This window comes from Eurosta solidaginis, chromosome 3 (assembly GCF_040869045.1).
Source record: "Eurosta solidaginis isolate ZX-2024a chromosome 3, ASM4086904v1, whole genome shotgun sequence".
In the NCBI taxonomy this organism is placed as follows: domain Eukaryota; kingdom Metazoa; phylum Arthropoda; class Insecta; order Diptera; family Tephritidae; genus Eurosta; species Eurosta solidaginis.
This window is the reverse complement of record NC_090321.1, coordinates 176280444-176303090: the sequence shown is the minus strand read 5'-3', so window position 1 is coordinate 176303090 and position 22647 is coordinate 176280444. Positions and strand designations below refer to the sequence as shown.

Below are 22647 nucleotides of genomic sequence, written 5' to 3'. Positions count from 1 at the left end.
AATCGAGATAGATATAGACTTCCATATATCAAAATAATCAGGATCGAAAAAAAATTTGATTGAGCCATGTCCGTCCGTCCGTCCGTCCGTCCGTTAACACGATAACTTGAGTAAATTTTGAGGTATCTTGATGAAATTTGGTATGTAGGTTCCTGAGCACTCATCTCAGATCGCTATTTAAAATGAACGATATCGGACTATAACCACGCCCACTTTTTCGATATCGAAAATTTCGATAAACCGAAAAAGTGCGATAATTCATTACAAAAACCGATAAAGCGACGAAACTTGGTAGATGAGTTGAACTTATGACGCAGAATAGAAAATTAGTAAAATTTTGGACAATGGGCGTGGCACCGCCCACTTTTAAAAGAAGGTAATTTAAAACTTTTGCAAGATGTAATTTGGCAGTCGTTGAAGATATCATGATGAAATTTGTCAGGAACGTTACTCCTATTACTATATGTACGCTTAATAAAAATTAGCAAAATCGGGGAAGGACCACGCCCACTTTTAAAAAAAAAATTTTTTTAAAGTAAAATTTTTACAAAAAATTTAATATCTTTACAGTATATAAGTAAATTATGTCAACATTCAACTCCAGTAATGATATGATGCAACAAAATACAAAAATAAAAGAAAATTTAAAAATGGGCGTGGCTCCGCCCTTTTTCATTTAATTTGTCTAGGATACTTTTAACGCCATAAGTCGAACAAAAATTAACCAATCCTTTTGAAATTTGGTAGGGGCATAGATTTTACGACGATAACTGTTTTCTGTGAAAATGGGCGAAATCGGTTGATGCCACGCCCAGTTTTTATACACAGTCGTCCGTCCGTCCGTCCGTCTGTCCGTTAACACGATAACTTGAGTAAATTTTGAGGTATCTTCATGAAATTTGGTATGTATGTTCCTGGATACTCATCACAGATCGCTATTTAAAATGAACGATATCGGACAATAACCACGCCCAATTTTTCGATATCGAAAATTTCGAAAAATCAAAAAAGTGCGATAATTCATTACCAAATACGCATTAAGCGATGAAACTTGGTGGGTGAGTTGAGCTTATGACGCAGAATAGAAAACTAGTAAAATTTTGGATATTGGGCGTGGCACCGCCCACTTTTAAATGAAGGTAATTTAGAAGTTTTGCAAGCTGTAATTTGGCAGTCGTTAAAGATATCATAATGAAATTTGGCAGGAACATTACTCTTATTACTTTATCTCTGTTTAATAAAAATTAGCAAAATCGGAGAACGACCACGCTCACTTTTTAAAAAAACTTTTTTTTAAATTCAAATTTTAAAAGAAAAGTTAATATCTTTACAGCATATAAGTAAATTACGCCAACATTCAACTCCAGTAATGATATGGTGCAACAAAATACAAAAATAAAAGAAAATTTCAAAATGGGCATGGCTCCGCCCTTTTTCATTTAATTTGTATAGGATGCTTTTAATGCCATAAGTCGAACAAAAATTAACCAATCCTTGTGAAATTTGGTAGAGGCTTAGCTCCTAGGACGATAACTGTTTTCTGTGAAAAAGGGCGAAATCGGTTGAAGCTAAGCCCAGTTTTTATACACAGTCGACCGTCTATCCTTCCGCTCGGCCGTTAACACGATAACTTGAGCAAAAATCGATATATCTTTACTAAACTCAGTTCACGTACTTATCTGAACTCACTTTGTATTGTTGTAAAAAAGGGCCGAAATCCGACTATGACCTCGCCCACTTTTTCGATATCGAAAATTACGAAAAATGAAAAAAGTGCCATAATTATATACCAAATACGAAAAAAGGAATGAAACATGGTAATTGTATTGGTTTATTGACGTAAAATATAACTTTAGAAAAAAACCTTTTTAAAATGGGTGTGACACCTACCATATTAAGTAGAAGAAAATGAAAAATTTCTACAGGGCGAAATCAAAAGCCCTTGGAATCTTGGCAGGAATACTATTCGTGGTATTGCATATATAAATAAATTAGCGGTACCCGACAGATGATGTTCTGGGTCACCCTGGTCCACATTTTGGTCAATATCTCGAAAACGCCTTCACATATACAACTAAGGGCCACTCCCTTTTAAAAACCTTTATTCCTTTAATTTGATACCCATATCGTACAAACACATTTTAGAGTCACCCCTGGTCCACATTTATGGCGATATCTCGAAAAGGCGTCCACCTAGAGAACTAAGGCGAACTCAATTTAAAAATACTTTTTATACCCAGCTGTACTTGTACACAGGGTATTGTAACTTTGAGTGGATAACGGTTGGTTATTAATCATAAATCTGAAATCGTTTACTATAAGGAATGCTTTGAAAAAAAATAACAAAATCGGTTAAGGACCACGCCCACTTTTATATAAAAGATTTTTAAAATGGTTGTAGACGAAAATAATAAGCTATATCTTAGCGAAAAAGAGCTTTATATCAATAACATTTGACTTTCTAAATTGAATTATTACATTAAATTGGAAAACACTAAAATTTTAGAAAATGGATGTGACATCGCTCCTTTTTGGTCTAAGCACTTTTCAATTTTTCGGGAGCCATATCTCGAAGAAAAATAAACATATCCTAACAAAATTGGGTACGCATATTTTCCTAATAGCAGGAAATATTTCTAGTAAAAATGGATAAGATTGGTTAAAGACCACGCCCACTTTTATATAAATTACTTTAAAAAGGGTCGTAGGCAAAAATAATAAGTTTAATCTTAGCGAAAAATAGTCAATATAACAAGAAATGAGACAAAATTTAAATCTTGAAAAATGGACGTGGCACTGCCCCTTTTTTATAATGCATTTCCCAATGTTTCTGGAGCCATAGCTCGACGAAAAATTTGGTGCACATGTATGCCTTTTAACAGGAAATATTTTCAGTAAAAATCTACTAAATCAGCTAAATCGCCTTCTTTTATATAAAAGATTTTGTAAAAGTGCGTAGATGCAGGTAATAGGCTATTTTTAGTAAAAGTTGGAAATTTTCGTTAATTATCCTGCCCACTTTTTTGTAATTATTTGTTCCATCCTAAATCCCCTGCTCAAGCAAAATGATTTATTGAAAGTAATAGCAACACATATTTATATCCCCGCCAATACAATAAGTGTCAAACGCCTATTCTATGGTAAAAATGTAGGCCAATATCCCCAAACCTAAGTGGGTTTTTGAAATAATAACCCTCCCATATTGATAACCTCTTCAATACCTTTGATTGATATCCACAGTGTCACATAAACTCACAACACATTTTTCGAAACTGCGTTTTTCACAGATTTGATATGGGTGCAATTTAAAGACGAAATATAGATAAAAGCTTCATAAAAACTTTAAATTGCCGACTAAAGAAAGTTTGAGAGTTAGTAATGAGTCGGATAAAAACTATACTCATTAAAAAATTCAAAATTTTATTGATATTGAACAATTAAATTATATTATACAATATTAAAATGGAAAAAAGTCGAATCACAACTAGACCTTCCCTTCCTTATTAATAGGAACAGAAAATATTTTACCTCTGAAAGCAGTCGAGGTTCATGTGTATATATAATGATTAACCTTGATATATTAGATGACCTGCAAAGAAAAGAAACATTTGGACCAATTTATGTATGTAAGTCAGCACACATGCTAATTTCATCACTGCGATGTTTATTAAATCTTATTATGAAAGTCAACCTTTTGTATGTTGTAATCACTAGTTAGTACATTTTTTATTTTTTTATTTTCAATACAATACACTTAAAGCTTTAATTTCGATTAAAAAGTTTATATTTACTTAAAACTAAGGCTTCTCTTATTTGTGTATAATAATATTGATAATATAATAAATCTTAAGAATCAGAAAAATATGTACCGAATTAGCTACAGTATATAAATATCTTAATCTATCTTAGTTAGTTTCACTATTTTCATAAAAAGAGGCGCAGATGCTATCGTGGTAGCTATATACCGTTTCATAAGTGGTAGCTTTAACATGGGTTGTATTAATATTTGAAAATGCCCAGTCAATTTGTGTACCTGCAGGTGTGGTGAAATACTGGGGGTCTAGCAGTGAATTAAAGTTATTATCTCTCAGCAGATGTTGAATTCTATTATCTCCAGACTTAAGGCATAGATTAAAGTCACTTAAAATTAATACATTTTTTTCATGCAGATCTGTAGTGAGAATTTCTCGCAGTTCTGATTCAAAATGCCTGATAGGAAATGTGGAATTCCTATAAAGCACCAATATGTGATAATCTTTGCATTTGAATACAACGATTTCTAAAACCTTGCGACCAGAGCAAATTTTTTTCACCTTACATAATTCGATTGCGGAAGCAATGTTAGGTCTCGCATACACTACAACGCCTCGCTTATTTCTGTTTTCTGTTTCGGTGCTATCTATACGTAAAGCATTTAGTGAAATAAACCCAGGAATTTCAAAGTGTTCAGATGGATAACTCCATGTCTCGACAAAGCACAGGATATCCGAAGATAGCATCAAGATGTCATTATTTATATCATTTATGTGGGCATGAAGACTCTGGACGTTATGAAATATAATTTGAAGGCTCGATGTTCGAGAAAGCATAAAGTTGAATGTTGGGGCCAAAGCTTTTGTTGTGGTCAAATCAGTCAACTGCCTAAAAACAGGATCATATTCACAAAAGGGATTGGGTGGAATGAAGTTACCTAATATAAATAGACCATCAGCACTAGTAGCTCGACTGCAGGCTACAAATAAAGATGATCTAGGCATTCTAGGTCGGGTGTGAACAACCACTTTGTCATACGTAGCACCCTGACTTTTGTGAATTGTTATTCCCTCAGCGGGGACAATTGGAAACTGGTTTCTTTCAATTGTTATCTGCTCATTTCTTTTATACTGAAATGCTCTAACAGTCTCCTCAATGGGTGTCCACGAAGTTTCGTTGGGATGGGTCTTTTTCAATCTAGCCATCAAACCAACAGAAGGCTCCAAAAATTTTACCCACAATGTTATTGGAACCGATGAATCTAAATCTATCTGCATAAGCTGGCTAGTTGCACCATTGACCAAACCGTCGCCTGTGTTGATATTCACTGTCATCATATATTTGGCCGTGGCTTTTAGTGTTAAGCTATACATAAGACCCTGCGTTTCCGAAGTTTTGAATAACTTGACCCGTTCTAAGATATTAGCATTTTGGCCACTAATGGCAATTCCTTTAACGACATCTTTCGCAGTTGAGAAAATTGCTGTAGAAGGAATTTGACCCAATTTAAGGGCATTATAGTTGGCAGATTCCTCATTTGACCAAAATAAGTGAATTGCTTCTTCAGGAACCTGGTCAGAGTTAACGACCCTACTTGCAATCAAAGATATGTCATCACTGGTCATAGTCCCGGAGGCCATATTATTCAAAGCAATAGCAAACGGTTGATCTCCACGCTGTCTCATTATTTCATTCAATTCATAATATTTAAAGAGCTCCCATAATGGCGAACCGACTAAGACGCTGTAATTATCGCTCGGATTTGGTGAAAAAATCCATCTATCGCCTACAGGAGACAATTGTTTCAAGTCTCCAAAAACAATAACAGGTATACCACCAAATGAAATATTACTTTTGAAAATCTGCTTTAGTCTGGCGTCAATAAAGCTAAACATTCGAGCGCCAACCATTGAAATTTCATCTATAATTATCAACTTCAAATCACATAGTCTAGTATACATTGAGTTGATAATATCGTTGCTAAGCGGCCGGAGTTCTCTATTGGACTGATTCACAGGTAGTGAAAATATAGAATGCAGTGTCAAGCCGCCTATCCCAAAAGCTGCTTTTCCCGTAGGAGCACAAATAAGTACCTTCAAAGAGCTTGGATTTGATCCAGGTATGCAATTAAAACGGTAATTGAGAGTCTGATATATTGATGATATAAGCCGGCTTTTTCCAACGCCTGCCCCACCACCTACAAAGTCATAAAATGGCTGATCCTTTTTGAAATTGCGTAGCAAATGAGTTAAGTACATTCTCTGCCTCATATTCAGCATCCGAACGGATGCAAGCAGGTCCTCAACGGGAACTAAGGGAGGAAGTTTAATGAGCCTAAGAGTGCCATTGGAGTCATTCTCATTTATTTCGGGATCACTATCGTGAAGGTTTAATAAATTTATATCAGGGTTTATTTCGGGAAGGGCCAGTACCCTGAATTCATTGTCAACAATATCCGGCCTATCCATTTCAGCTGGTATGAAAACTTCCTCCTCCCTTAATCTATTCAGAACATTTTCGAGCTCCCTCTGTTCAAAAACGTCATATTTTTTTCGATTTTCCTCTATAGGAACTCGATTTTCTACGCAGGTTTGCTCATTATTATTATCTATAATATCCCGTTGTTCATCCCGCCACGGTTGGTAGAGCATCACCATTTCTCTGAAATAATCATCTCTGGCAGTGTCTGGACTAAACCTTCTTGACCGAACTACACACGGTCTGGTACGTTTCCTTACATAACCACTACCATCCCTCAATGGAATTGCTACTCGTCTAACTAAAGAATTATCGTCTTCTATATCTTCTTCATTATCGGAGTCACCTTGTGCCGTTCTAGCTGATTTTACAAATGTAAACATAGCTGCGAAATCAGCTAGACAAACATTCTCGAGAAGAGAAGGTCTTTCAGCATAATGCTCTAACAAACCCGCCACAAAAATATCGGTATTGTGACCTATATGCTGAAGTTTCTGCTTGACAGTGTAGTTTCCTGCATTAACTTCTATCATTGCCTCATTTAAAAGCCTAGATATACCCCTATTTGACTTATTTATATAATTTATTATGTAGGAACAGCAAGCGTATGCATCCAATATGAACTGAATATCCATATTGGCCCTATGTAGTTCTAAGATAACGGGGTTATAAGCATTAATTGAGCGGTCTTGGAACTTTCTTTTAAGAAAAACTTTAGGTTTGGTTAAACTTGATCTGAGAGCAAGTAAATATACATCGAAAGACAAATTTATTCTCATATCAGAGAGAAAAGCCTCAAAATCATTTAAACAGGAAATATCTGAAGAAGTTAAATTAGCATTTAAGAGATTTTGAATCTTTGAATAGTTTTCCCTATATGTTTCTAAATTTTCAATATCATCTGGAAGTGGCAATAATATTTGGGTGGAAGGCATGGGCGGATATGGGATACCAAATCGGCAAACTTGCTGTCCTCTTATTTCCCTGGTACAGGACCGACTATGGTTATGTCTTTGGTACTCAATGAAGTTTTCTAAATGACTTGTGGATCCATCTGTAGAGACATATTTGTCAATGAAGCTAATAGCATTTGGAAAAGACTCAGGTTCGCTAAGATCGATCTTAGGAGCATTCTTGAGCCAATACATGCCATGCACGTGAGGTGAGCCCCTTTGTTGGAATTCAATTCGCCAGTAAAAGTGCTCAACAAAATGCTCGTCGAAAATACCTCCATTTTCTTTAAAAAGCTTTAGCAACTGACGGTAACGATAGTCGAAATATCTAGCGCATGTGACTGCATCTGATCGAATCAGACGATATCTTTCTTGTGTAGGTAAATTACTGGCCTCTTCTTCAGAAATACTTCTTGAGTCCACAGTTTTAGCCAAAATAACCAGTAATTCTATCCAATGAGATTCAGCAGCAGATAACGTTATAAAAAAGGTTGGAAGGCCGAATTGGCGAATCATGGCAAATGCTTTTTTTTTTCTGCCTCCCAGTGAGCTGGGGAAGATCTTACACCTTTAAGAACCCTATATCCATCGTCATGCTGTATCAAATTTTGAACAAAATTTTCATTTAAAATATTTTGGGCCGTAACTCGATTACTTCCAGAAAATTTTCGTAGACAAATCGATGTACTATTCTTAATCTGAAGCAGTTCTAACTTCTTGTAATTATAGAAAAGCTTAGGAATAGTACAAGCCCTTCTATCGTAGCGACGAATCTCAGAGCGAACAATCTTGCCATATGTCTCTTTACAAGTTCGCTTCTGCCCAGCGTAAATGCTTGCGAAAGAGAGTTCCTCAGAGTTGTTATCTTGAATGATATCCAGGGGTCTTTGGCCTTCACCTGGTGCAATAATCAAGCGATTAATGTCCAAATTTTCTACTGGAACATTATCGAGAAGAGTCTCAAGGCCACCTGGATTTATTTCTTCAATTGCAGGTTCTAGGGGGGGATTATTATCTCCTGCGCAATTTTGAATATTTTGAAGAACGGGTACATCTTCAATAGATGAAATAAACGGAATTTCTTCATTATCACTAAAACCTGCAACCCACTCTTCGTTAATTTGAATATTGTGCTCTTGATATAATGGGGTATTCACTAAATATCGCAAGGCTTCCATAATTTTCGCAGGGCGTATGGTATCAGTCATATAATCATGATTATACTCCATACGTCTTCTTAAATGGATTTGAATCACATGCGCTTGATCGAATGATCTTGGGAGAGAAGTAACAATTTCGTTAACTGAAATAGGAATGTTTACTACCACCCCCCTTAATGAGCTCTGTCCTTGGTATCCCAAAGGTCGAATAGTCATAAAAGGTAATCTGGGCATTATTAAGCGTTCCTCTAAAGGCGTAAGATCTTTTAGACATTCTGGGAGCTCGGGAAAATCTAAACCATTAGACAAGCATATCTTTGGAAAAGTATTTCTTTTAACTGCGTTTCGGCAAGTAACACAGAATTTATAGCTACCATCTTCGGCGGGAAATTTATCAGATAAATAAAAGGCAGATGCAACGTCTGGATGACTTTGAGAAATTAAATTGAAATTTAAGGACTGTACTTGGTACGGAAACCATAGCCCACCACAGCAAACGCTAATCTCTGTCGGTCCCTTCTTAATATTCCTAAAATATATTTGTCGAAAATCTGGTAGTCCGAATTCATTTACTATATCTTCGTTCTCCCGACCCTCATTTTCTCTCATTGAGCGATTTCTCACAGCTTGCCTTTCATTTTCATTTCTTCTATTTTGTAAATTTATTCTATGGCGATGTATTCGGAATTGACTTTGACGTCTTTGTCTAGAATTTTCTACATGAGCTCTTCTACGGACTGTTCTTCGAGCAAGAGTATTTCTAAGTTGTTCTCGATGTCTATTCCCTGGATTTCTACGGCGGGATCGGTGCTCACAAGTATTCCTACTTTGCTCGATAGAGCGATTGGAGGAGTTCTCGCGACGTGATCTATGTTGCCGTGTATTGATTATTCGCTCAGCTGACCGAACCTCTGGATTTTCACGGCGAGACCTATGGTCAGAAGTATTTCTACTTTGCTCTATAGAGCGAATTTCTGAGTTTTCGCGACGGACTCTATGTTGCCGTGTATTGTTTATTCGCTCAGCGGCGCGAATCTCGGGATTGTCACGGCGAGCCCTATGTTCGGAGGTATTACGGCTTTGCTCTGCATAGCGAATTTCTGAGTTTTCGCGACGGACTCTATGTTGCCGTGTATTGTTTATTCGCTCAGCGGCGCGAATCTCGGGATTGTCACGGCGAGACCTATGTTCGGAGGTATTACGACTTTGCTCTGCAGAGCGAATTTCTGAGTTTTCGCGACGGACTCTATGTTGCCGTGTATTGGTTATTCGCTCAGCGGCGCGAATCTCGGGATTGTCACGACGAGACCTATGTTCGGAAGTATTACGACTTTGCTCTGCAGAGCGAATTTCTGAGTTTTCGCGACGGACTCTATGTTGCCGTGTATTGGTTATTCGCTCAGCGACGCGAATCTCGGGATTGTCACGGCGAGACCTATGTTCGGAGGTATTACGACTTTGCTCTGCAGAGCGAATTTCTGAGTTTTCGCGACGGACTCTATGTTGCCGTGTATTGGTTATTCGCTCAGCGGCGCGAATCTCGGGATTGTCACGGCGAGACCTATGTTCGGAGGTATTACGACTTTGCTCTGCAGAGCGAATTTCTAAGTTTTCGCGACGGACTCTATGTTGCCGTGTATTGATTATTCGCTCAGCGGCGCGAATCTCGGGATTGTCACTGCGAGACCTATGTTCGGAGGTATTACGACTTTGCTCTGCAGAGCGTATTTCGGAATTTTCGCGGCGGGTTCTGTGGTCTAACGTATTTTGGGTTTGTGACTGTTGTCTATATTCTTCGTCTCCACGAAGAACATGCATTCCCCTCCTAGCTGCGACCCGTCTCAGATTACCAGATTTTCTACTTAGCCTAGGCATGGTTTATGAAAAATATTTATATATATGGTTTAATGTCACTAAATATAAAATGTATGTATTTAAAATATTTATTAATAAATTTTGTTTTACTTAATTCAAAATTTCTGGTGATGGTGGTAAATCCGTTCTTCCTTTTGCCTTCTTCCTCACGATGTTGATAATAACGCACAAATATATTGATTAATTATTTTTTTGTTTTTACACGTTTTGAAAAAAACGTATTAGATTTATTATTTTCTTTAACTATTAACCGTTAACCGTTCTTCCTTTTGCCTTCTTCCTCACGATGTTGATAATAACGCACAAATATATTTATTAAATATTTTTTTGGTTTTTATATGTTTTGAAAAAAACGTATTAGATTTATTATTTTCTTTAACTATTAACCGTAACTACTAAGCGATCAAACAATACTAAACTAAAATTTTACTTTTCACTCAAACAACTGCGTCGCTCGTCACACATTTCCATAAACATTTAACAGGTCAATGGCTACCAACAATTTCAATTCCTCAGTTAACAAAAGCCAAAATTGTTCACTACCTGCTACTACAGTACTATTGCAGCGATGCTGTTTTAGTAAGTGCAGAGCTAGGTAAAAAACAACCCTTAGGGAGCAATAACGCTTTTTAGTACAATGACACTAGTGTGTTTATGTTTATTGTTCTCTTATATCTTTATTTTAAAATAAACAGTAGGGAAATCCCAATATCTGAAGGAAAACTGCATTATTACCCGCTCAAGGTCATTGGTGGTAGCCTCTGTATCATTTTTACTTCTTTTAAGCGAAAATTTGTTCAGAAAAGAATCATATACATATGTATTATTGCGCAGCCTTGTAATTCTATTAAGCATACAAAACGAACAACAACAGCATTTAAAGTGTAGAGATGGGTATGTAATGTTCTTCATCCGAACTTAGACTTCCTTACTTGTTATTACATATATTTAAAAAATGCCCCCCCCCCCCCCCCTAGAAAGTAAAAAAGCAAGAAAAATTAAAAATTAGTAAAAATCCGTTTGTGTTAAGAAACTACTATGTAGATTAGTATTATATACCTCATTACAGTCAATACAAAAAAGCCCCCCCCCCTCCCTGTAACCCCGCATCACCTAGGTTCATTTTCCTACATGGTGATTTTCCCTTATTTTGTCTCCATAGCTCTCAACTGAGTATGTAATGTTCGGTTACACCCGAACTTAGCCTTCCTTACTTGTTTCATTTACATATGTTCTGACTAAATAAATTTCTAAAGAGAAAAATAAACTACAAAAAGAAAAAAACATAGGCATTTCAATGTGGGATTTTTCAAAATTTGAATCCAGCAAATAAAGAGCTTTTGGAAGCTAGGAAAACTGCGAATACACAGCGTGTGCACGTTACCTGCCGTAAACAGTTTTCAGCTATATCATGCTCTTTAAAATTTTAATTTGACGTGTGATCCCTAGGCCAAGATATCTCTTCACATCAAGAGCATTGTTTTTGTTGTTTTAAATGCAAGCACACTCGCTTAGGAGAGTTTTACGGATATGCATAGTCGTTGCCGCAACGCACCTTCTCTTACTAGCCCGTTGCTCCGCCTTTGGCAAATTCTTCATTGCCGAATACCGACTGATTAAATGCATTTTTGGTTAAACGGCCATATGAAAGAGTTGGTGAGCTCTCAGCTAAGATCGGATTCCACCTTTAATTCGAAAAGAGTTTCGTTAGTCGATTCCTAAAAATATCGTTCAATGAGTAACAAATAGTAAATAGCGGTATCGCTTACAATTTTCCTTCGGTCCTTGTACATCGTGGCCAAAATGTCAAAAAATATCGTTTGATGCAACGTTTGAAAAGCCCGTAGCAACCAATGGAAAGCGACACAACCTTTGGCTTCAAGAAAAGCTTAAACTCTTGCCTAAATTTCCGAAAATATTGTGGTGAATATTCGTTTTTATTCGTTTTATTAAATGCACAACAATTAAGCAAGCAGGCACACTTATGTACATGTACACATCAAAGCAAGCAGCGAGGCAAACAGCGAAGAGAATATTTAACATGCATACATGTAGGCAGTAGCTAAGAGCAAAATTTATTACTCACACATACACACTCATATAACTAAAGGCCAAAACGTTAATTCAGATACATACAGGAGAAATAAATAAGCAGCTGTTCGCGAAAATTCTAGACCTTAGGAGAAATATGCGAACGAGGCAGCAGAGAGTATAAAAGCACGGAAAGCAGAAGAATTATGAGTCAGTTTTGATTTTAAACGCTATAATTGAAGAACGCGATTATTGTAATTGTGAAGTACTACTCCCAAAGTAGTCTAAAAAAGGAAATTTTGCCATACTGAATATTTGAGTTATTTTTTGGACAGCTCAGCAATTCAAACGATAGCAGAAGGTGCATAATTATCAGGAATTTCCCAAAATTCTTTACAATATAATATTTACTTCCTGTCATCCAAGAAAGTGTAGGCAGCCCCGTCACTGTTAACAGATATAAATTCGAGACTGTGAAGGACTTCGTATTTCCTGGAAACCAGCATCAACAGCATTAACCTAAGCAAGTGTTACTTTGAACTGTGTAGGCAATTGAATAGTTCAATCCTTTCTCACCTTACAAATGTCACGCTCTATAGGTCGATAATCAGAATGAACGGTATCGAGAGACGATGAGATGGCGCTTGGAGTGCTGTATTGTAGAATATGCCCCATGTAGCTTTACTGGCCGTAAAAGGCGAACAAAATACCAAAAGTCTATCCAATCTTGGTGGTGATAACTCTAAAGGGAGCAATGCAGACAAGTGTATCACTTGCGCCAACCTCTCACGGCCGATAAAAACTGTACCGAGGAGAGCACGAAAAGCCAGATGTGACCTATATATAATGTATCACATGATGCTTGTATGCAGGTCTCATCTCCTGTCCTTGGAAATTCCCTATGGCTGTGATGTCATCTCGCATGGTTGGTTTTTTCCTTTCATGCGAGGGAGTTCACTGCGGTCTTCTTCGCAGTAAAGTTTGGCTTGGTCCGCCCACAAGGGAAAAGCGGCGTCTTTATCTATTCTAACCGAAGCATACATTTTTCAAATTTTCTTCTGCGAAAGGTTAAAGGTTGAACACATCCCTAAATTGTGCGAAGTATCTTGGATGTTAGTGGTTGACGAAGGAGGTCCCTATCGTTTGTGGATAACAATTGATAATTGTAAGAATTAGGTATGTGCTCATTCTTTCATTGGGATCTAGAGTAAATATGATTAGTAGCTGTAGTAGTAGTAATCAGATCCATTAATTTTATTGCAGACTATCGTGCAGCTCGGAAAATGTTGTACACAGCCCTTAATTGTGGAATTTTATCATATATCTGGCGGTGGCCCAAACATCAGAACTGATGCAGCGAATTATTTATGCTTAGAATAGAATGGTAATGGAATTCAAGGTGGAGTTGCCTTGTAGCCGGATGCCATTGTGCTTAAAACGGTAGGGGATTTTGATAGACTCCGTATCTTGCCAAGGTAATACCTTGTGATTGTACACCCGATTACAAGCTTATTTGGTACCAAAAAGATCGTGCAATGAATCGTTTTACGTTGGAAACATGGAAGCGATCGTTTGGCCGCTGATCACGCAATTAGATCCGTTTCCAACTGTGAGGTTGAGCCTTAAAAAAATCGGTAAGCATACATTTATCTTTGTCAAAATTGGCTCGCCATTCTGCAACCAAATGAAAAATGACACTGAATGTAGCACAACGCCGAAAACGTTTTTTCTTCAAACCAAATTTGATAAGCAATGACGAAATCCGTTCCCAATATACCTGAATTATCCACTCTGTCGAAAAATCAACGGACTTTTGTTTTTCAGAGTTTTGCACTTATAAAGAAGCTTTACGCAAGGCCAAAGGAAAAAAAATCACATCTTTCCGTTTAATGTACAGAGTATCCCAAACATTGCCAATAAAACGTGCTTTTTACGTTTTTGTGCAGTAGGCAAAACGTCAAAAAGGGACTTTTCGCCATGCACCGCTGGGGTTGGCGATTTTGAATACTATTAGAATAGCTTTGTAGAATCGCATGCTATCATTTAAAGAGGAAAATTAGATATATCCCGCTACTTCAAGCTAACACGCTTCATTCATAGGCAATTAATTGCCATTTTCAATTTTGAAGTAAAGAAATGCCTTAAGGGACATGTTGCAAATGTAATGTAAGCGTTTTATTCTTCCCTTGTATACGCCCATGGAAATGGAATATGCGCCAACAAAAAATTTGAACCTTATTTCATATCATGCTTATGGCATCAGGCATTAATCCTATAAAGAATAGTACCTGGGCGACAGAGCTTTGCTCGGCAGTCTTCGAGTATGCCGCATAACTTACTTTGTTCTACATGTCATCATTAATCAAACTCTACTTTTTTTATAAGCACATATATTATATATTTTTACTTACCAATATTTGATTTCATTAAAAATAGATTTCAAAAACATATCAAACACTAACCGCAAAATGAACTGGAATGAAAAATTTTAAATGGGTAATTCCAACCTATTGTATAAGGAATTGTTATGACAATTAGTGAAATCGATAACTAAGTTATTTATTATTAATTTCAAACATTTTTTAGTTATACACTATGAAAGTCTCACAATTTTATTACATTCCAAAAACTTGTAAACTTCACGAATGACAACTATCAGTTATGACAACTATGAGGTAGTTTATTTAAATATCAACTTACTTCCCTAAGCGCCATCTGTTGGTTAGTAGTTAAATGGTTAGATATCGTTTTCAAATTGAACATATGCCTCTAATGTACAACGGTAGAAAATTACCTGGGTGAGAGATATCTTTTTGCTACGGTGAGAAATCTTTCTAATAGTAATCTGTGAGAAATTGCAATTATTAATTTCATATTTGCCAAAAATATGCATTTAAATATATTTTGCTAGAATTTGCCACGGTGCTTTGATATTGCATTTCAATTTTATTAGCGTGTATGAAATTTAAAAAATTAAGTCGAATCATGTGTAAGATTTTTTTACGAAGATTTTTAACTTTAATGTTCTCCTTTAAAGCTTTAATAGAATATGAGTAAGTAGTAGGGCGGGTCGATTTAAAAATCGCTCATTGCTCTGTGAAAATCGTATTCTAGGGATCAAAATAAGAAACTTTGCCGAAGGAATCATACCTCTAAAACGAATTCTGATGTCCCCCCTTTGGGTCGAACTTTTGGGTAGGGTAATTTCAATTCTACCTGCTGTGCCTTGTGGCCGCTTAAAAAAAACAACAAGCAATTTTACGATCTGCAATTGTGTCACAGTGATACCTGCAAATGCATCACAAGGATGCCATGGTTTTAAAAGGGGGTTGTAAAAACGCTAATTTTTAATAATTTTTTTAATTTCTTTTCTATTACTAAGTTAAATTCATTTTTTCATTTACATATATTCTGACTAAATAAATTTCTAAAGAGAAAAATAAACTCCATAAAGAAAAAACATAGGCATTTCAATGTGGAATTTTTCAAAATTTGCCCCTACGACCCAAAGGGGGGACATCAGAATTCGTTTTAGATGTATGATTCCTTCGGCAAAGTTTCTTATTTTGATCCCTAGAATATGATTTTCACAGAGCAATTTCTTTTGCCTCCCCACAAATTGACCCGGCCTAGTAAGTAGAGTACTGTTTCGTCTAACTGCCCCAACCCTAAATGGTAACCCTACTTAAAAATGTCCCTTTTGTAATGCGGAGTGAAATACCTTTCGTTTGATACCCATATCGGCATATCTCAAGCAATTTTTTTTTATTCCGAATAGGTGACATCCCTAAATGAGAACCCTTCTCAAAAATGACCCTATTGTAATGCGGAGTGAAATACCTTTCGTTTGATACCCATATCGGCATATCTCATGCAATTTTTTTTAATTTCGAATACGTGGCAATCCTAAATGGCAACCCCACTCAAAAATATCCCTATTGTAATGCGGAGTGAAATACCTTTCGTTTGATACCCTTATCTTCATATCTCATCCAATTTTTTTTTAATTTCCAGTAGGTGGCAACCCTAAATGGCAACCCTACTCAAAAATGTCCCTATTGTAATGCGGAGTGAAATGCCCTTCGTTTGATACGCATATCGGCATATCTCATGCACTTTTTTTAATTTCGAATAGGTGGCTACCCTAAATGGCAACCCTACTCAAAAATGTCCCTATTGTAATGCGGAGTGAAATACCTTTGGTTTGATACCCATATCGGCATATCTCATGCAATTTTTTTTTAATTTCGAAAAGGTGGCAACCCTAAATGGCAACTCTACTCAGAAATGTCCCTATTGTAATGCGGAGTGAAATACCTTTCGTTTGATACCCATATCGGCATATCTCATGAAATTTTTTTTAATTTCGAATAGGTGGCAACCCTAAATGGCAACCCTACTCAAAAATGTCCTTATTGTAATGCGGAGTAAAATACCTTTCGTTTGATACCCATATCGGCATATCTCATGCAATTTTTTTTTTAATTTGGAATAGGTGGCAACCTTGTGAAACATTCTGAGTGGCAACACCTAGGTAGAAAGTCTTAGAAAGTGATACATTATCTCTGTGCCAAATTTCATTTAAATGGGTTGAGCCGTTCCCGAGATCGTTCGGCTATACAAACAAACAAGAATTGCTCGTTTAAAGTTATAAGATTAGTTGGATAGTTGTATTACTTATAATACTCCTTTTTTCTGTTCTTATGTCATCAGCCATAAGGTTTATCTGAAAGATAGCGTTATGTATAAGCCTTATGCGCCAGATAAAATAAGGTTTACATAAAGAATTGTTGTAAAATATTAGGAGGAAGTTAACAGATTTATTATAAGGCATAATGATCTATTACAGTAAGTCTTACATAAGGCCTTACAATAAGATACTTGCTGTATTATGACTTTTTTATATGTATTAAAGCTATTGCTGTTTGAAAAAAATAAAACACGTTTAACCGTGTCGCTGCATAGTACTCTCATCATGCCGATAACTGGCTCCCATTGGAAACAGCCAGGGATTCTGAGTCATACCCCAAATGTTTTGTTTCGAACACAGTAGTGACAGTAGTGATTGGAACACCTGTTTTGCAATATTTGCTCACACAACTCTTCCTTAAATTTTCTTCGATACCCGCCATTAACATACATAGCTGAGGGGTTCTTTCAAATTGAAAAAGCTTTTCTCTAATTTTTTAATGATGCTTTGCCCTGGTAGGCGGAGCAGGCTTCCACCACATAATTGACCGTTTACTGAGCGGTTTAGTACTGCTGTTCGAATTATCTTGTACATCGTCACGGTCTGTATCGTGTCATACGATCACGGATGAAATGATAAATATAAGTCTCTCAATTTTTTTATAAAAATTTTAATAAAACGTCAATCAAATAAGTGCATATGGTCACTACGCAGTAAACATATGTAATTCAATGTATTCATCATATAAGAGCTATTGTGATTTAAAAAGTGAATTTCGGTCACGGATCGTATTAAAATAATGAAGCACACGGAGTAATCCCCTTTTAGTTCCTAATAACTCTGAGCTGTCCTTCCCAATTCGAATGGACGTCTTTGTGTCACGGAACGTCTTTCAGTAAAGGCGCATAAGTTTTTTAGGGAACTAAATTCATATATTGTCACATTTAAGGTGTTCGTTCAAGTTTTATAATATTTGGAGGGACATTTATATCAAAACCTCACTTTCCGCACTTTTTCATTGATAACACTCCCTTGAACATTTCGGGCACATGCTCCCATGGACTCATTGTAAACATTTGATTAAAGTACAAACACACAGAAAAAGCTCAGCAAGTTGGCTGTCCAAAATGGTTATGGATAATGTGATAAATGTTCTAAATTTGTAATATCATTTTTCAAATTGTAACTCATACTGTGACGTACTAGAACGGAAGGCAGCTGTTAAATTATACTTACTGGCTGAAAAGATTCTACGATGACAATGAATGCTGTCTGAAGATATATGCATATGTAGACACTGATTTTAAACATTACCTGACCACAAGAGCTGACATTTTTTAATTTTACTTTCTATGCGCGCTTGTGCAAAAAGAAAAATGTTCAAGTGCAAGATTTTTTTACATATGTGCATTAGGGTGCCACAACAAACACAAAACCCCCTTAAACAGAATAGGAAGATAAGTCGACTCAACATATCCTTTATCGAAGTCCAAAACTGTTGACAAAGCATCGGAGGTTTCTGGAGTGGCGTTTCCTCTATAGTATGTCGGTAATAAGGGCAGTTGACTTTGCTCTCATACAAAATTTAGTGGTAAATGCAAAGATATATCTCATAAATTGCTGTTAAACATAAACTAAAAAGTCAATTATTGAAATTGGATATTTAAACTTATAAATTATTGAGACAGTGACTCTTAAAATAAAAAAAAAATAAAAATAAATAAAATTTTATGATGCCTCAGCTAGAGTGTAAAGATTGCACAGCAAAAATACTGCAAGTGGAAGATATGCTAACATGCAGTGGGGGCTGTGATAATGTTTTTTGTGTGAAGTGTAGCAATTTAAAAAGAGCAGAATTAAAATTTCTAAATGAAAATTTAAATATTAAATGGTATTGTAACCAGTGTAGCTTATCAAACATAAATACAAAATTTATTGAAATAAAACATTCTATTGAAAAAAGTGAATCAAAAAACTTAAAAAGATCAGATGTTAAAGAAATAGTGGAGGATGCAATAACGAATAAAATGCAAAAAATGAAAAATGACTTTACAGTTGAAATAAATGCAGTAATAGAACAAATATTTAGTGAAAAATGCAAAATATTGAAACAGGAGCTCATAAGTGAGATACATAAGAGTCTGAACAGCAGCTGCGATAAATTAAGTGAAATTCGGGCTGAAAAGAAACAAATAAATGCAAAATCATCATATGCAGAAATGGCAAAAAGAAACGCAAACAAAATAGTTATTAAACCTATAAACAACAAAAATACAAAAGAAACTAAGAAAGCACTAAAAAAAGTAATCGAACCAACCGAAGGTCTTATCACGACTGTTACTAATATAAATAAAGGTGCGATAATAGTTGAATGCAAAAACAGTGAAGCAGTAGAAGAAGTACAAAAGAAAGTAAACAAAGAAATTGGTCAAGAATATGCTACGGAAAAATTGAGAGAAACGAAAAAGCGGAGAGCGTTAAAAATAGTGGGGCTCTCAACAAAATTAAATGATGAGAGAATTATTGAGTGTGTAAAAAAACAGAACGATATCGAAGATAATAAAGAGTTAAAAATTATTAAGGTTTATGAAGATCGCAATAAAAGAGAAGAAAGCTATAATATTATTATAGAAACAGATTGTGAAACGTATGAGCATCTAATTGAGAAGAAGAGAATAAAAGTTGAATGGGATAGTTGTAGAGTTTTTGAACATATAAATGTACCTAGATGTTTTAAATGTCTAGGTTTCCAACATAAAGCTAGTGATTGTGCATTTAAACAAGCATGTAGCAAATGTGGTGAACAGCATGATGTTAAAGAGTGTAACTCAAACATCATAAGATGTGTTAACTGCTTTGACTTGGTGAGAAGAAAAGTTATAGATGTTGAAGTGGATCACTATGCCTATAGTACTAAGTGCCCTGCATATATACGCTATCTGCAGAGCAAAAAAGCGAAGAAATAGCAACCAAATAAAAACTTTGAATTTAAATGTATCTATTTAAATATATGTAGTATTATTTCTAACAAAAATGAACTAGAAAATCTTATTGTGGAGCAGAAACCTGCGTTACTATTGTGCTCGGAAACATGTGCCACGGGTGATATTAGAGAAGCAGAGTTACATATTAATGCCTATACGGTAATTAGATGCGACTCACATAGCAGACACACAGGAGGTGTCTTAATATATGCTCACAACTCTGTGAAATACAACGTTATATATAATAACAGCATTAATAATAACATTTGGTGCATCGTAATAAAACTAAAAGAGTGCGATAAAAAATGGCAAATAGGGGTTCTATATCACTCACCTAATACGAGTGATTCTGACTTCTTAAATTATCTAAATGAAATATTGTTGGAAAAAGTTGAGTTAAGTGTGAATTGCTTCGTGGTTGGAGACTATAACATTAACGTTAATAATGCCAACAACACCTATAGCAAGAAATTAACAGATATGTTTAATGATTTGGCAATGAGCCAAAAAATACTCTTCAACACACGTATCACAGATACAACTGAAACAAAAATCGACCTTCTATACTCAAATTCGAATGATGTTATTTGTCAAAACATGGACAAGTATAAAATATCAGATCATGAAACGATAGAAATAAAAATTAATACATCAGCACCATATAAAATGAGAACAACAAAAACAATTACCTCATGGGAGCTTTATAATAAAGAAAATCTACTTAACTTGTTGCGCGCATGCAGTTTTGTGATAAATGATTCAACCAGTATAGAATCCCATTTAGACATAGTAAACAATGCAATTCTACAATGTATGACAGGATTAACATTCGAAAAAGTAGTGAAAGTAAGACTTATGAATAAGTGGTATGATCATGAGCTTACACAATTAAATAAACTTAAATATAATCTTTTAAATGAGTCTAGGAAAACAGGAAATTGGGACGATTATAAAGAAATAAACAAAAGATACAAAAAACTTATCAAAAAGAAAAAGGCGAAATATATGGAAAACAAAATCTTAATTAGTAAAAATAATAGCAAAGAAATGTGGAAAAATCTAAAGCAAACCATAAACCTAAAAAAAGATCATCAAGAAATAAACAAAATTCAAATATTAGATAAGCAAATCGAAGAAAAGATCGAAATTGCGAATGAGCTCAATAACTTTTTCGTAAACAGTGTTTTAGAAATAAACCAAAGTATCGAACATTTTGATTTAAATTTAACCGTATCTGATAGCAGTTCGACATTCAAATTTAATAAAGTTGTAGCAGATGACATTGTCAAAATAGTTCGGCTATTCAAGAACAAAATTGGTGGCAAAAATCTTTTATCAGAAGGAGTTTTAAAAGATTCAATAGAGTATACAGCTTATTTTTATGCAAAAATTATAAATGAAAGCATGGAAACAGGCATTGTACCACAAAGATGGAAAACGTCGACCATTATACCAGTAAAAAAAATAAAAAATACGTATAAACCTGAGGAAATGCGACCTATAAATACACTACCATGTGACGAAAAAATTATGGAAACAGTTATAAAAAATAAGTTAGAAAATTACTTGGAAGACAATAAATTAATAATAAGTGAACAATCGGGATTTAGAAGAAAACACTCATGTGAAACGGCACTGAATATAGTGATCTCTAACTGGAAGGAAGATCTAAATAACAAAAAAGACACTGTTTGCGTTTTCCTGGATCTGAAAAGGGCATTCGAAACAGTGGACCGAGACATTTTGCTCCAGAAAATGAAAGCCATGGGAATTCAGGGTATAGAATTAAAGTGGTTCCAAAATTACTTGACTGGCAGAAAACAAAAAGCCATAATCGGTGATGAAGTATCGAACGAAATTTCGGTCCCATTAGGGTTACCGCAAGGTTCTGTATTGGCTCCTTTATTATTTTTGATTTATATTAATGATATTGTTAAAGCTGTAAAGTACTATAACATAAAACTGTTTGCGGATGATGCTCTGCTTAGAATAAGTGAAAGTAGTTTAACAACTGCATTGACAAAAATGCAGTGTGACTTAGATAGTTTATATAAATGGCTATGTGGTAACAGACTTAAACTTAACGTGAGTAAAACAAAATATATGGTTATTAGCCGAAAAATCGAAAGCGAAGTTGCGAGTATTCAGCTCAGGGTGAAAGATGAAATGTTAGAGCAAATAAAATCAATAAAATATCTTGGAATTGTAATTGACAACAAACTCAAATTTGATGAACATATTCGATACACTGTAGGAAAGATAGCTAAACAAGTCGGTTTTATGCAAAGAACCTGTAAATTTATAAATAGAGAGTTTAAGGATATTGTATACAAAACATTGATTGAATCTAATTTTAAATATTGCCCATCAGTCTTATTCATTATACCAGATACAAAAATAGATAGACTTCAGATATTGCAAAATAGATGTATGAGATTTGTGTTACGGGAAAAGTCAGATGCGTCGATAAGCGACATGCTAATAAAACTAAAATGGCTAAGTGTCAAACAAATTATTTTTTATTATACTATGAAAATGATCTTCAATATACGAAAGGGAAATGTACCTGAATACTTAACAAATAATGTTGTATATATAAACGAAACCCATAATTTTAATACCCGTAGAAAAAATGATTTTAAACTGCCACTCTATAGAACTGAAGTGGACAAACAAAACCTTTTCCATAAAGGATTTAAAAACTTTAATGAATTGCCTAATGA

The 22647-nt window shown here is 35.2% G+C and overlaps 2 protein-coding genes across 2 annotated transcripts in view; one reads left to right on the top strand and one right to left on the bottom strand.

Moving 5' to 3' along the window:
• LOC137244667 (uncharacterized) overlaps nucleotides 1–22647 on the bottom strand; it is a 588428-nt gene that overhangs the window by 131313 nt on the left and 434468 nt on the right. The window lies entirely within an intron of this gene.
• The window catches only part of Ntan1 (N-terminal amidohydrolase 1), a 380170-nt gene that overhangs the window by 69575 nt on the left and 287948 nt on the right, over nucleotides 1–22647 (top strand). The window lies entirely within an intron of this gene.